The sequence below is a fragment of the Rattus norvegicus genome, chromosome X, assembly GCF_021556685.1.
Source record: "Rattus norvegicus strain SHRSP/BbbUtx chromosome X, alternate assembly SHRSP_T2T, whole genome shotgun sequence".
Classification (NCBI taxonomy): domain Eukaryota; kingdom Metazoa; phylum Chordata; class Mammalia; order Rodentia; family Muridae; genus Rattus; species Rattus norvegicus.
This window is the reverse complement of record NC_141554.1, coordinates 38,704,849-38,716,885: the sequence shown is the minus strand read 5'-3', so window position 1 is coordinate 38,716,885 and position 12,037 is coordinate 38,704,849. Positions and strand designations below refer to the sequence as shown.

General features: G+C 40.2%; 1 pseudogene; it reads right to left on the bottom strand.

The window, feature by feature from the left end:
• Positions 1 to 10,948: 10,948 nt before the first annotated feature.
• On the bottom strand, positions 10,949 to 11,644 carry Rps6-ps2 (ribosomal protein S6, pseudogene 2; annotated as a pseudogene).
• Positions 11,645 to 12,037: the final 393 nt, after the last annotated feature.

Genomic DNA, 12,037 nt, shown 5'->3' with positions numbered 1-12,037 from the left:
GTAACATTCTCAGAAATTTCAGGTTTGTATCTATGATAAGAATATTCAAAACTCATATAGACTTAGATCTTAAGAATACAGTTCAAGGCATGGAGGCATGGAGAGATGGCTCGCTGGTTAGGAGTACTTGCTGTTCTTCCAGGGGATTGGGGTTCTGTTCCCAGCACCCAAGATGCAAGGCTCACAGCACTATCCAGCTTTGTGGACCCTGAAGACCTCTTCTGTCTTCCACAGGCACCCTAACATACATGCACAAATATGCAAACAGAATCACATTCATACATACATGTAAATAAATAATGAAACACATTAAACGATGGTTCATTGCTCTTTTAAAATTTGTATATTAAGTATCTTTGTGTAAAAAGAGTGTTATTGCATTCGAGTGGCAGGTACCCTGCGGTCCAGACACTGCTCGGACCTGAAGGGACCCGGTCAACAGTTCTCTGCACCCAAATCTCATGGGAGGGAGAGCTAAACCTTCAGAGGGGCAGACATGCCTGGGAATCCAGAAAATACTACACTCTGCCCACATTTCTGACTCCAGAGGAAAATACCTAACACCATCTGGGACCCCGGTGCATGGGGGCCCCAGGGAAAAGGCGGTGCAGGCTCTCCTTGTTTCCACCCTCACAGAGAGCTCAAAAGCAGTCCCCCAAGAGCAACTTGAGCTGCTGGACCACAGGTAAGACCAACTTTTCTGCTCCAAGCGACCTGCCTGGTCGACTCAGGAAACAGGCCCACAGGAACAGCTGAAGACCAATAGACAGGAAAGACTACACGCCCAAAAGCAGAACACTCTGTTCCCATAACTGGCTGAAAGAAAACAGGAAAACAGGTCTACAGCACTCCTGACACACAGGCCTATAGGACTGTCTAGCCACTGTCAGAAATAGCAGAACAAGGTAACACCAGAGACAACCTGATGGTGAGAGGCAGGCGCAGGAACCCAAGCAACAGAAACCAAGACTACATGGCATCATTGGAGCACAATTCTCCCACCAAAGCAAACACTGAATATCCAAACACCCCAGAAAAGCAAGATCTAGATTTAAAATCACATTTGATCATGATGTTAGAGGACTTCAAGAAAGACATAAAGAACTCCCTTAGAGAATGAAGGAAAATATAAATAAACAAGTAGAAGCCTATAGAGAGGAATCACAAAAATCCCTGAAAGAATTCCAGGAAAACACAATCAAACAGTTGAAGGAATTAAAAATGGAATTAGAAGCAATAAAGAAAGCATAAAGGGAAACAACTCTGGATATAGAAAACCAAAAGAAGAGACAAGGAGCCGTAGATACAAGCTTCACCAACAGAATACAAGAACTAGAAGAGAGAATCTCAGGAGCAGAAGATTCCATAGAAATCATCGACACAAAAGCAAGTGAAAGATCTGTATGATAAGAACTTCAAGACTTTGAAGAAAGAAATTGAAGAAGATCTCAGAAGATGGAAAGATCTCCCATGCTCATGAATTGGCAGAATTAATATAGTAAAAATGGCCATTTTACCAAAAGTGATTTACAGATTCAATGCAATCCCCATCAAAATACCAATCCAATTCTTCAAAGAGTTAGAACAATTTGTAAATTCATCTGGAATAACAAAAAACCCAGGATAGCTAAAACTGTCCTCAACAATAAAAGGACTTCCGGGGGAATCACTATTCCAGAACTCAAGCAGTATTGCAGAGCAATAGTGATAAAAACTGCATGGTATTGATGGTACTGGTACAGAGACAGACAAATAGACCAGTGGAATAAAATTGAAGACCCAGAAATGAACCCACACACCTATGGGCACTTGATTTTTGACAAAGGAGCCAAAACCATCCAATGGAAAAAAGATAGCATTTTCAGCAAATGGTGCTGGTTCAACTGGAGGTCAGCATGTAGAAGAATGCAAATTGATCCATTCTTATCACCTTGTACAAACCTTAAGTCCAAGTGGATCAAGGACCTTCACATCAAATCAGATACACTCAAACTAATAGAAGAAAAGGTGGGGAAGAATCTCGAACACATGGGCACGGGAGAAAAGTTCCTGAACAAAACACCATTTGCTTATGCTCTAAGCTGAAGAATCGACAAATGGGATCTCATAAAACTGCACAGCTTCTGTAAGGCAGAGAACACTGTTGTTAGGACAAAACGGCAGCCAACAGATTGGGAAAAGATCTTTACCAATCCTACAACTGATAGAGGGCTTATGTCCAAAATATCCAAAGAACTCAAGAAGTTAGTACAGAGCTAAACAAAACTTTCTCAGCTGAGGATTATCGAATGGCCAAAAAGCACCTAAAGAAATGTTCAACATCCTTAGTCATTAGGGAAATGCAAATCAAAACAACCCTGAGATTCCACCTCACACCAGTGGGAATGGCTAAGACAAAAAACTCAGATGAGAGCAGATGCTGGCAAGGATGTGGAGAAAGAGGAACACTCCTCCATTGTTGGTGGGATTGCAAGCTGGTACAATCAGTCTGGAAATCAGTCTGGGGGTTCCTCAGAAAATTGGATATTCCACTACCTGAGGACCTCAGCTAGTGGAATATCCACTATACCTCTCCTGGGCATATACCTAAAAGATGCTCCAACATATAACAAGGACACGTGCTCCACTATGTTCATAGCAGCCTTATTTATAATAGCCAGAAGCTGGAAAGAACCCAGATGCCCTTCAACAGAGGAATGGACTCAAAAAATGTGGTACATCTACACAACGGAATACTACTCAGCTATCAAAAACAATGACTTCATGAAATTCAAAGGCAAATGGAATGAACTAGAAAATATCATCCAGAGTGAGGTAACCCAATCACAGAAAAACACACTTGGTATGCACTCATTGATAAGTGGATAATAGCCAAAAAGCTTGAATTACCCAAGATGCAATCCACAGACCACAGGAAGCTCAAGAAGGTTGAGCAAAATGCAGATGCTCCCACTCCTTAAAAGGGGAAAAATATCCATTGGAGGGGACATGGAAGCAAAGTTTAAAGCAGTGACTCAAGGAATGGCCATTCAGAGCCTTCCCCACATGTGGTCCATATATATATATATATATATATATATATATATATACAGCCACTGAAACTAGATAAGATTGGTGAGGGTAAAAAAAATGCATGCTAATAGGGACCAGATATAGATCTCTCCTGAGAGACACATCCAGAGCATGTCCGATACAGAAGTCAATGCTAGCAGTAAACCGCTGAACTGAGAATAGGACTCCCTTGGGGGGAATTAGAAGAAGTATTGAAAGAGTTGAAGGAGCTTGCGGCCCCATAAGAACAACAATGCCAACCAACCAGAGCTTCCAGGGACTAAACTACTACCGAAAGACATGGACTGACCCTGGGCTCCAACTTCATAGGTAGCAGAGAATAGCTTTGTTGGGGCACCAGTGGAAGGGGAAGCCCTTGGTCCTGCCAAGGTTGGACCCCCAGTGTGGGGGAATATGGGGGGCAGTAAGGGGGATGTATGGGGGGAGTACTCGTATGGGGAGGGGGAGGGGAGAGAATAGATGCTTATGGACAGGAAACGGGGAAGGGGAATAACATTTGAAATGTATGTAAAGAAATATATCTAATAAAAATTTTAATAAATAGTAAACGTTTTCTTTCATTTCAGTGCTATAGCTCCTAAGATGAATATGCCTGGTATGTAATGGCTACTAAAAATTATGAATGTGGGTGGTACAATCCCATGATCTGGGGTACTAAATTGAATATAAAGGAGAAAGGGAGCTATGTACCAACATTCATCCCTCTCTCCTTCCTGTGTGAGGATGAACTATGACCAGCTACTTCAAGCTCCTGCCTCCATGACCTCCTCACCATGATGGACTCTGCCTACCCTCAAACTGTGAGTCCCCATACAATCTATAATTTTTCAATTGTATCAGAGTCTTTAATAATAGCAAATAAAAGCAGAAAAAGTAATGAATATAGCCATATTTGTGTAAAAACGCATTAAGTGGATGCTTGCTCATTCTTGAAGACTGGCGCAGAAATTTAGAGCTATTTTCTCAAAATGAGATGGTTTTAACAAAGATTTGATTTAGCATGTGTGGTATTCCCCTGATGTGAACTAAAATGCAGTCATGTAAGATATATGGGGATCCTTGCACTAAGCATAGTGTATAATCTTTTCCTCTTTCTACCAGGTTCTATTCCTACAATTGAAGATGGAATTGGCATTTGATCTTTATATTTAAAAACACAAATCATTTTGATTGGTTGAGTTTAAAAAGTTATCGTGTTTTGTGTGTGTTGTTCTTGTTGACGTGTGTCAATTGTGGACATGAATATATATTCAGCTTATTGATTCTGAACTGCTGGATATTTTGCTTCCGAAGGACACTTGGCAATGTCTAGAGACATTTTTGAGGGGTGTGTGTGTGTGTGTGTGTGTGTGTGTGTGTGTGTGTGTGTGTGTGCATGCGCGTGCGCACACGACAGAGAGAGAGAGAGAGAGAGAGAGAGAGAGAGAGAGAGAGAGAGCAATAGAGATAGGGATAGAAATAAATATGGGAAGTTGTAGGCCCTCAAAGAAGATCTATGACACAGGTCCTATTCTGTAACCTTTGAGCCAATGATCTCATCCTCGTAGATCTCAATCTTTTAGATTGTTTTTTGTTTAAGAGTACAAGAAAGTTTGAAATTATATCCCAGCTGGGTGTTGTAACTATGTATTGTCATCTGAGGGCTTGATTTAGCTTGATGTACTCATTACTGTACTGCCATACCCTGTCACTTATGCCTGAGGGCTGGGGAAAGCTGTTTCTTGCCTGAGCAAATAAAACCTACAGATCAATCAGAACAGTTATTTAAGCTTAAGGTAGGTTTTGCTAGGTATGGCTTTTTTTCTGAGACAACAGATGGATGTTGGAGGCATTTTAGGGCAGAAGAGTAGGCAAGGGAAACCTGGGCATATAAACAGATCCAAGAGGCAGAAACTGGACCTCTTTCTGCTTATTTTATTTCTCACCAATTCAGGTTCTCCATAGCTCTTCCTCTGATTCCGTTCCTTCAGCCTCCACCAGTCCTACATATCCCACTGTTTAAAAAGTCACAGACAGGGGTTGGGGATTTAGCTCAGTGGTAGAGCGCTTGCCTAGCAAGCGCAAGGCCCTGGGTTCAGTCCCCAGCTCCGGGGGAAAAAAAAGAAAAAAAGAAAAGAAAAGGAAAAAACAAAAATTCACAGACAATGATAAACGAGGATAGACTGAATTACTACATGGCATCAAACATCCTTTCCTTTTACCCTTTAATTTATTTTCAAAACTCATGTGCCAGTTGTCATGGTTTCGGGATAGATAAAGGGGCTTAACATTTATAGACTTACTTTCAAAAAAGTCTCCCTTTGAACATCTAATGTCCTAGACAGCTCCAGCCTGTGCAGGAGTGTGAAGCCCCATTTACAACAATATCCACATCGTCTCTACTCCAGGACCTTAGTTCTAATTCAAAGTTCTCATGCTACCACGAAGGAAATTCTCAGAGCAGGGTTTCACATGTGCCAACGGGCAAAGCTGGCCACGCCTGGCAACCTGTGCCCATGAAGACCACTTTAGTGCCCATGTATTCTGTGGCCTCTCACCCAAGCACAGCTGCTACTGCATGGTGTTCTTTATCTGCTGCCGTTGTCTGTAGAGCTTAATTCAGGAAAATTAGTGCATCCTCTTCCTTTGTCCATTTACCTGGGCTCACATACAATCTTATAAATTGACACAAATGTCTGGCTTTTGTGTGTAATGTCCCTATGTAGGGAGGCTCAAAATTAACCCGTCTGACCAGTGTGTATTTAGTTAGAAGAGAATGGACAGGGATAAGAGTTCTTCTGGTTAGCATTGACCATCAACTTGACACAGTTTGGAGTCATCTGAAAGAAGCATCTCAGTTGAAGAATTGTATAGATCAGATTGCCCCTGAGTGTGTCCATGGGGGATTGTCTTGATAAGCGATGTATGAGGGTCAAGTCCACTGTGGGTGGCACCATTCTTAGGCAGGTAATCCTGGACTGTATTAGGAAGTTGAATATAAACCAGGTTGAGAGTCAACAACAAACAACTTTCTCCATGTTTCCTCTTGTACTTCTTTGACAGTGAAGTTATTTCCTTGGTCAGAGGTAATGCTGTATGAAACATCAAACAGGTTTGCCTTCAAGTTCCTGCTTTGACTTCCCTCAGTAATGCACTGTGACCTGGAGTTAGATGCCAGGTAAATCCTTCCCTCCCTAAATTGCTTTAGTTAGAATGCTTTATCATACATAGTAACAGAATGAAACTAGAATAGTGGCAGACATTCCTTCACCTCTCTACTGCAATTTTCTCCTTCTGCAGGGGGGGTCATCTTATCATAAACAATGTCACCTTAGCAAAACAATGAAGGGAAGAAGAAAGAAGTGTCACTCCCCATGGTGGTTTGAATGAGAATGACCCCAATAGGCTCATATATTTAAGTGTTGGGTCTCTAGTTGTTAGAACTGTTTGAGAAGGACTAGGAGGTCTTGTGGGAAGAGGTATGTCACTGGGGATGAGGATTGAGGTTTCAAAAGCCCAAGTCATTCCCAGTTAGTGCTCTCTCTCTCTCTCTCTCTCTCTCTCTCTCTCCCTCTCTCTCTCTCCCTCTCTGCTTTGCAGTTGATATCTCAATGTGTAAGCTCTCAGGTACTACTTCAGTGCTATGCCTGCCTACCTGCCTACCTGCCTGCCTGCCTGCCTGCTGTAATAGTATGGATATATCTTCTGAAACTGTAAACCTAATAAACTCTCTTCTATAAGCTTCTTGGTCACAGTGTTTTATTACAGCAATGGAAAAGTGTGAACTCAGAATAAGAGATATTTTGAGGATGAACATCAACCCTCTGAAATGCTTTCACTTATACTCCCAAGGTTTTTGGTGTGGTTGTCCTACTAGTAGAAATAGCCATATGGTGAAACTCCTATTGTTGGCATCTTAGTTTATACAAATGACACCCCTGGATTAGAGAGTGCACACCCTTAAGAGTCATGTGTTTTAAACTTATTTACTAAATCATCTAAATGCTTCACAAATCCCATTGATAGGCCAATAAAATAGTTAAGGACTCTTCAATATCTAAAGCAAGTACTATGTATGTATGTGTGTGTGTATGTATGTATGTATGTATGTATGTATGTATGTATGTATCTATCTATCTATCTATCTATCATTTATCTGTCTATGTTTGCAGCATGCATCCATGTGTATATGTATGCATACTTGCATGTATGTATATATACATGCATGTATGTGTATATATCTATATATCATCTATCTATTTATTACTATTATTATTATTATTAATCTCAGAGTTCATTGCAAGACCTAACTTCAGTGTCTACTGACTATTATCCTAACATTAATGTCTAGGAATATATACCCTAATTAGAGTCTGTGATGCCTCTGCTAGAACTTAACTAGATTCCTAGCAGATATGTTGAGGGGCTTCAGCTTGCTCTCATTTTCCTGCTTTGTATTCTGAAGAATTGTTTTCAATGTTTAGACTTAGAAGCCTAGAGTATGTGGTTGTCACATGTTCATCTTTTGGACAATTGAATAAGCAACCTCTGCTTGTTTCCCACTCCTTAAGACCCTTGTGCCACACTGAATCTGGAACTTGACAGTGTAATAAGTATTTTGTGTACTTGTGAGTTGGGATTGACAAATAGAAATTGAAATAACATGTCAGGAGACTGTTGCTATGTGTCATATTTCTGGCTCAATCTTCAGTTTAAAGCCTTGTTGGTAATAGAAGTGGGGACTGAGAAGTGGGAAAAGAGATTTGGACTCCCTATCAGAATGTCAGTTGGTGAAATATCTTGACAAAATGACATCTTATCTTCAGTGAAAGCATCACTGATGGATGCTCTGACGTTGGATTAGACCCCCTAACCGCAATCCAATCTCATTTTAGGATCGGAATCTCTTTTTGAAATTTGTAGTGTCAAATATGATTTGAACTTTGATCATATTTTATTCCTGATTTCAGCCTATAGACACACACAAAAGAATATATCCCTCCCTCAAAATGTTAGAAGGCAGTCCAGAGAAACATGTCCGTATTCCAACAAAGAATATTTTTTCTTAGTTGGTAGATGAATGTGTCGATCCCTCCAGTTTTTAGCCCAACGTATTAGCACCTCACAGGGATATGTCCTTTAAAGTGTTGAGTTATATGGCTTTTCTGACTTGCTGCGCAATATACATCTGTATCCTTGCCAGTTATTGCTCACTTCAATGTCTCTGGAGGGGCTAGGAAAATGGCCCAGTGGCTAACATGCTTGATGTCTGAGCATAAGGACTTGCCTTCAGAACCTCAGCACCTCATAGCATACATACACGTATGAACACACACACACACACAAACACACACACACAAACACACACACAAACACACACACACAAACACACACACACACACACACACACACACACACACACACACACACACACTGGAGCATAGAAAACTGACTATGCCACATTTTTCTGATGTGAAGGTGACAACAAAAGTTAACTAAGCCTTCTGAGTACTTAACTTCGTATTTTACTTAATGGCTATGATCTAAACCTGTACTCTGTGTCACAGGGAATTGCACACACATGCTCTTCCCTCTATTCCACCCTACCTCATCCCTTCATCATTTGCTGAGCTAACTTTCCTTGAGGATTTCATGATCCTTCTTCATTGATGAGGCTCCCTCCCCATGAATAATTCTAAGAGCCCTGTATGAACCTTATTTTGAATATGTCTTTGACAATAATTTCTTTTAAAATTTATTTATTTATTTATGTGATGAGATTTATTTGTGTGTGTGTGTGTGTGTGTGTGTGTGTGTGTGTGTGTGTGTGTGTGATGTGCATATAAGAGTGCCTATATATGACTTTGTGTGCACATGTAGAGGCCAAAGCAGGACATAGGATATTTTTCTCTGACATGTTCCATTATATTACCATAGGACAAGGTCTCTCACTGAAACCTGAATCTGGAAAGTAAGATTTTAGGATCGGTCTGTTTGTACTTAATTATGCTGAGGTGACAAGTACATACAGTCATGCTTGCCTTTTTACATGGGTGGTGGAGCTTTGAACTCAGATCTTGGTTTGTGAAGTAAGCCCTCTTACATACTGTGTCATATTCCTACCCCCTTGCTTTTATTATTTGAGACAGGGCCTCATGTATTCAGGCTAGCTAAAAATCTTTCTATATAGTTGATACTATTCTTGAACTTTTAATTCTACTGACTATAAGTGTTAAAATTTCAGGCATACAACACTACACCTGATTTATATGATACTACGAATTGAATCCAAGGCCTCATGCATCCCAGGCAAGCCTTTACAAATTGAGATATATCCCAAATCCCTTCGACTAACGGTTTATTTCTAATGGTTTATTTGCTTTCTGTTTTCACAGTAAATTTTATGTTTTTTGAGGGCATTAAGTCTCTCCCATTCACCTATGCCTGGTCATTTCTAGCCTATGCAAGGAGGACATATGCCATTCAATATATATTTATTGAAGTAAGACTTAAATATTAGCTTGATCAGCTATCCACCTCTTTTTCATGTTTTAAACTCCATGTCTCTCTCTTATTGTTCTTATCGGATGCTAATATCAAATTTCCAATTGGCAACAGCTCCTTATTTCTAGGTTCCTTATCAAGGGGATTTTTGAGAAATTTAAGCAAATAAAGATGCAGAAAGATGCCATATAATTTGCTTTCTATCACTGTGGCCAGATTCCTCCAATGTCTGCTCTATTCAGAACTACATACTGTGACTGGATCACTCTCTTGCCCTTGGGCCTCAGACCAAGATGAGCTTGTACTTGACATTTTAGGTAACTTATCTTATCAGAGGTCCTGGAAGCTTCTTGGAAACAGGAAACTTCTTGAGAAGAGCAGACTTACTAAAATCTCCTTTTGTCTTATTGACTGTGGGAGCTGAGTTGGGACTAATTTAATCTTGGATGGTAAAGCCCATGAATCACTTTCAGTGCAGCACAGCACTAATAGTCTTACCATCTCGGCTAATTCGGGGTGTTCTGAGTTCTTAATTGTATAATAAAATTGAAAAAAATTAAACCAATACTTTCAGGGTAATTCTATTAAAATGAAATATGGCTCTCTTTTAGTTAAAAGGAAAAAAATGCATGACTTTAAGGAATCAAGAGAGAAAAAAGTAAACCCTTTCATGATCCTATTCATTATTCTCAGAAACAAAATGGATTTCCTTTCAGTATGTTGGAATAAAAATGGAGTTCTTTCTAAAATCATGACAAGTTTTATCTAGGGGTATAAAATTTTAAATAGGAAGAGTAATAGCAAGGGATGGGTCTTTACCCAGTAACACAGAGATAAATGTTTTCCCTAAGGTTATGTGGATGTAGAAAATGAATTATCCTTGGACCTGCTTAGGCTTGTGACTCAGGAATCCTGTTTGTATTTTTATGGTCAAAGTTCTATATGCTCTCTTCTACATGGGTATCAGTGGATAATAGTGGTATTTTCCATTTCTTTCTATTAAATAGACCACAATAAAATGTTAAGGTGATATAAAGTTCTTAAATACAGTGTATACTGAATTAATATCAAAGCACCTCTAAATACATTGAAGACATAATCAGAAATATTTAAGATGTTACTTTATTGTTTTGCATGAAATATTTTATGAACATATAAGTTCATGGTCCTGTGCATGGGCTCTGTGAGTCTATTCATAACCACAGTTGGGGCTTATTTCACTTCATATAGTACTTCTAATATGTTTGACTGGATTTAAAAACAAATCATTCTTTTGTTCCATAAGCCTTCCTTTCTGCTGCCAAATTTACAGGATTATACATGACGATAACCTCCCCCTAATGAGCAGAAGTTCTAGGTCTTCATTTTTATTGGATTTTTTTCTCTTAAAAGCTTAGTTTTGACTGGACTCAGACTTAGAAGTAGAGGTTCTCAGAGAGAACAGCCTACATTTCTTGGCAATCAGTTCCTGGAGTCTTTTTTTTTTTTTGTTGATTCCTTCATTCTCTTGGCCCAAAGATTAGCATATTCTGCGGGCTCTTCCTCACTTTTCTATTGTATTTTTTTTCAGAGAAATGCATCTGCTTTTGCATTGCAGGATATACTGAGTGGCAAGACAGTGAATCCTGGGTGCATTGGTCCTGGGCTTCTTACCTTCTTTCGTTAAGAGCTTTATGACATATTGGTGGACATCATTTCCTTTAGAGAGACTGAAAAACTTTGGAATTCTGCTGTTTCTTTAGGTCCTCAATCACTAAGGCACAGCAGTATCTGTCAGTCCAGGAATATCCTTCTCTCTCTTTATGCTAACTATGTTGAAAACACTCAGCTTGGCATCCACAATGTGTCCATGAATAGACTTGTGCTTCCCCTCGCCAGTTCTTGATCTATAACAAGAAAGTTCCTTACTGAACAGCACACACACTCTTTCATGAGTCAAGATGCCTTGCTTCGTGGGAGAACCCTGTTTGTCGTTCCCACCACTGATTTGCACCCCATAACCCTTCTACTCTTCTCCCAGAGCATCGCCAGCTACTTCTTTGGCCATGTGCTTCCCATAGAAAGTGCCAAGCTTTCCTTCAATGAGTTTCCGACAGCTAGGAGATATTCAACTACATCTTGCCTAGAAGGCACGATAAAAAGAACTTTATTGGATTTCAAGTAAGGAAGTTCTTAATTGTATGATCCACAGCTGTCACATCTTGACTAGTGTGGGGGTTTGAATGAAAATGCCTCCCATAGGCTCACAGGGAGTGGCATTATTTGAAAGGATTAGAAGGTGTGTCTTGACAGGTCTTCCTGGTTGCTGCCGCTGCAGAGAGCCCCTGGGCAGCACCCCACGAGCGAACCTGAGCCTCAGGACCACAGGTAAGACCAAATTTTCTGCTGCAAGAAAGCTGCCTGGTGAGCTTGGGACACATGGAAGCAGAATTTCTCTAGGACCGGGCACGTTCTGTGTTTACCGGAAGTCCCACACCCGCGG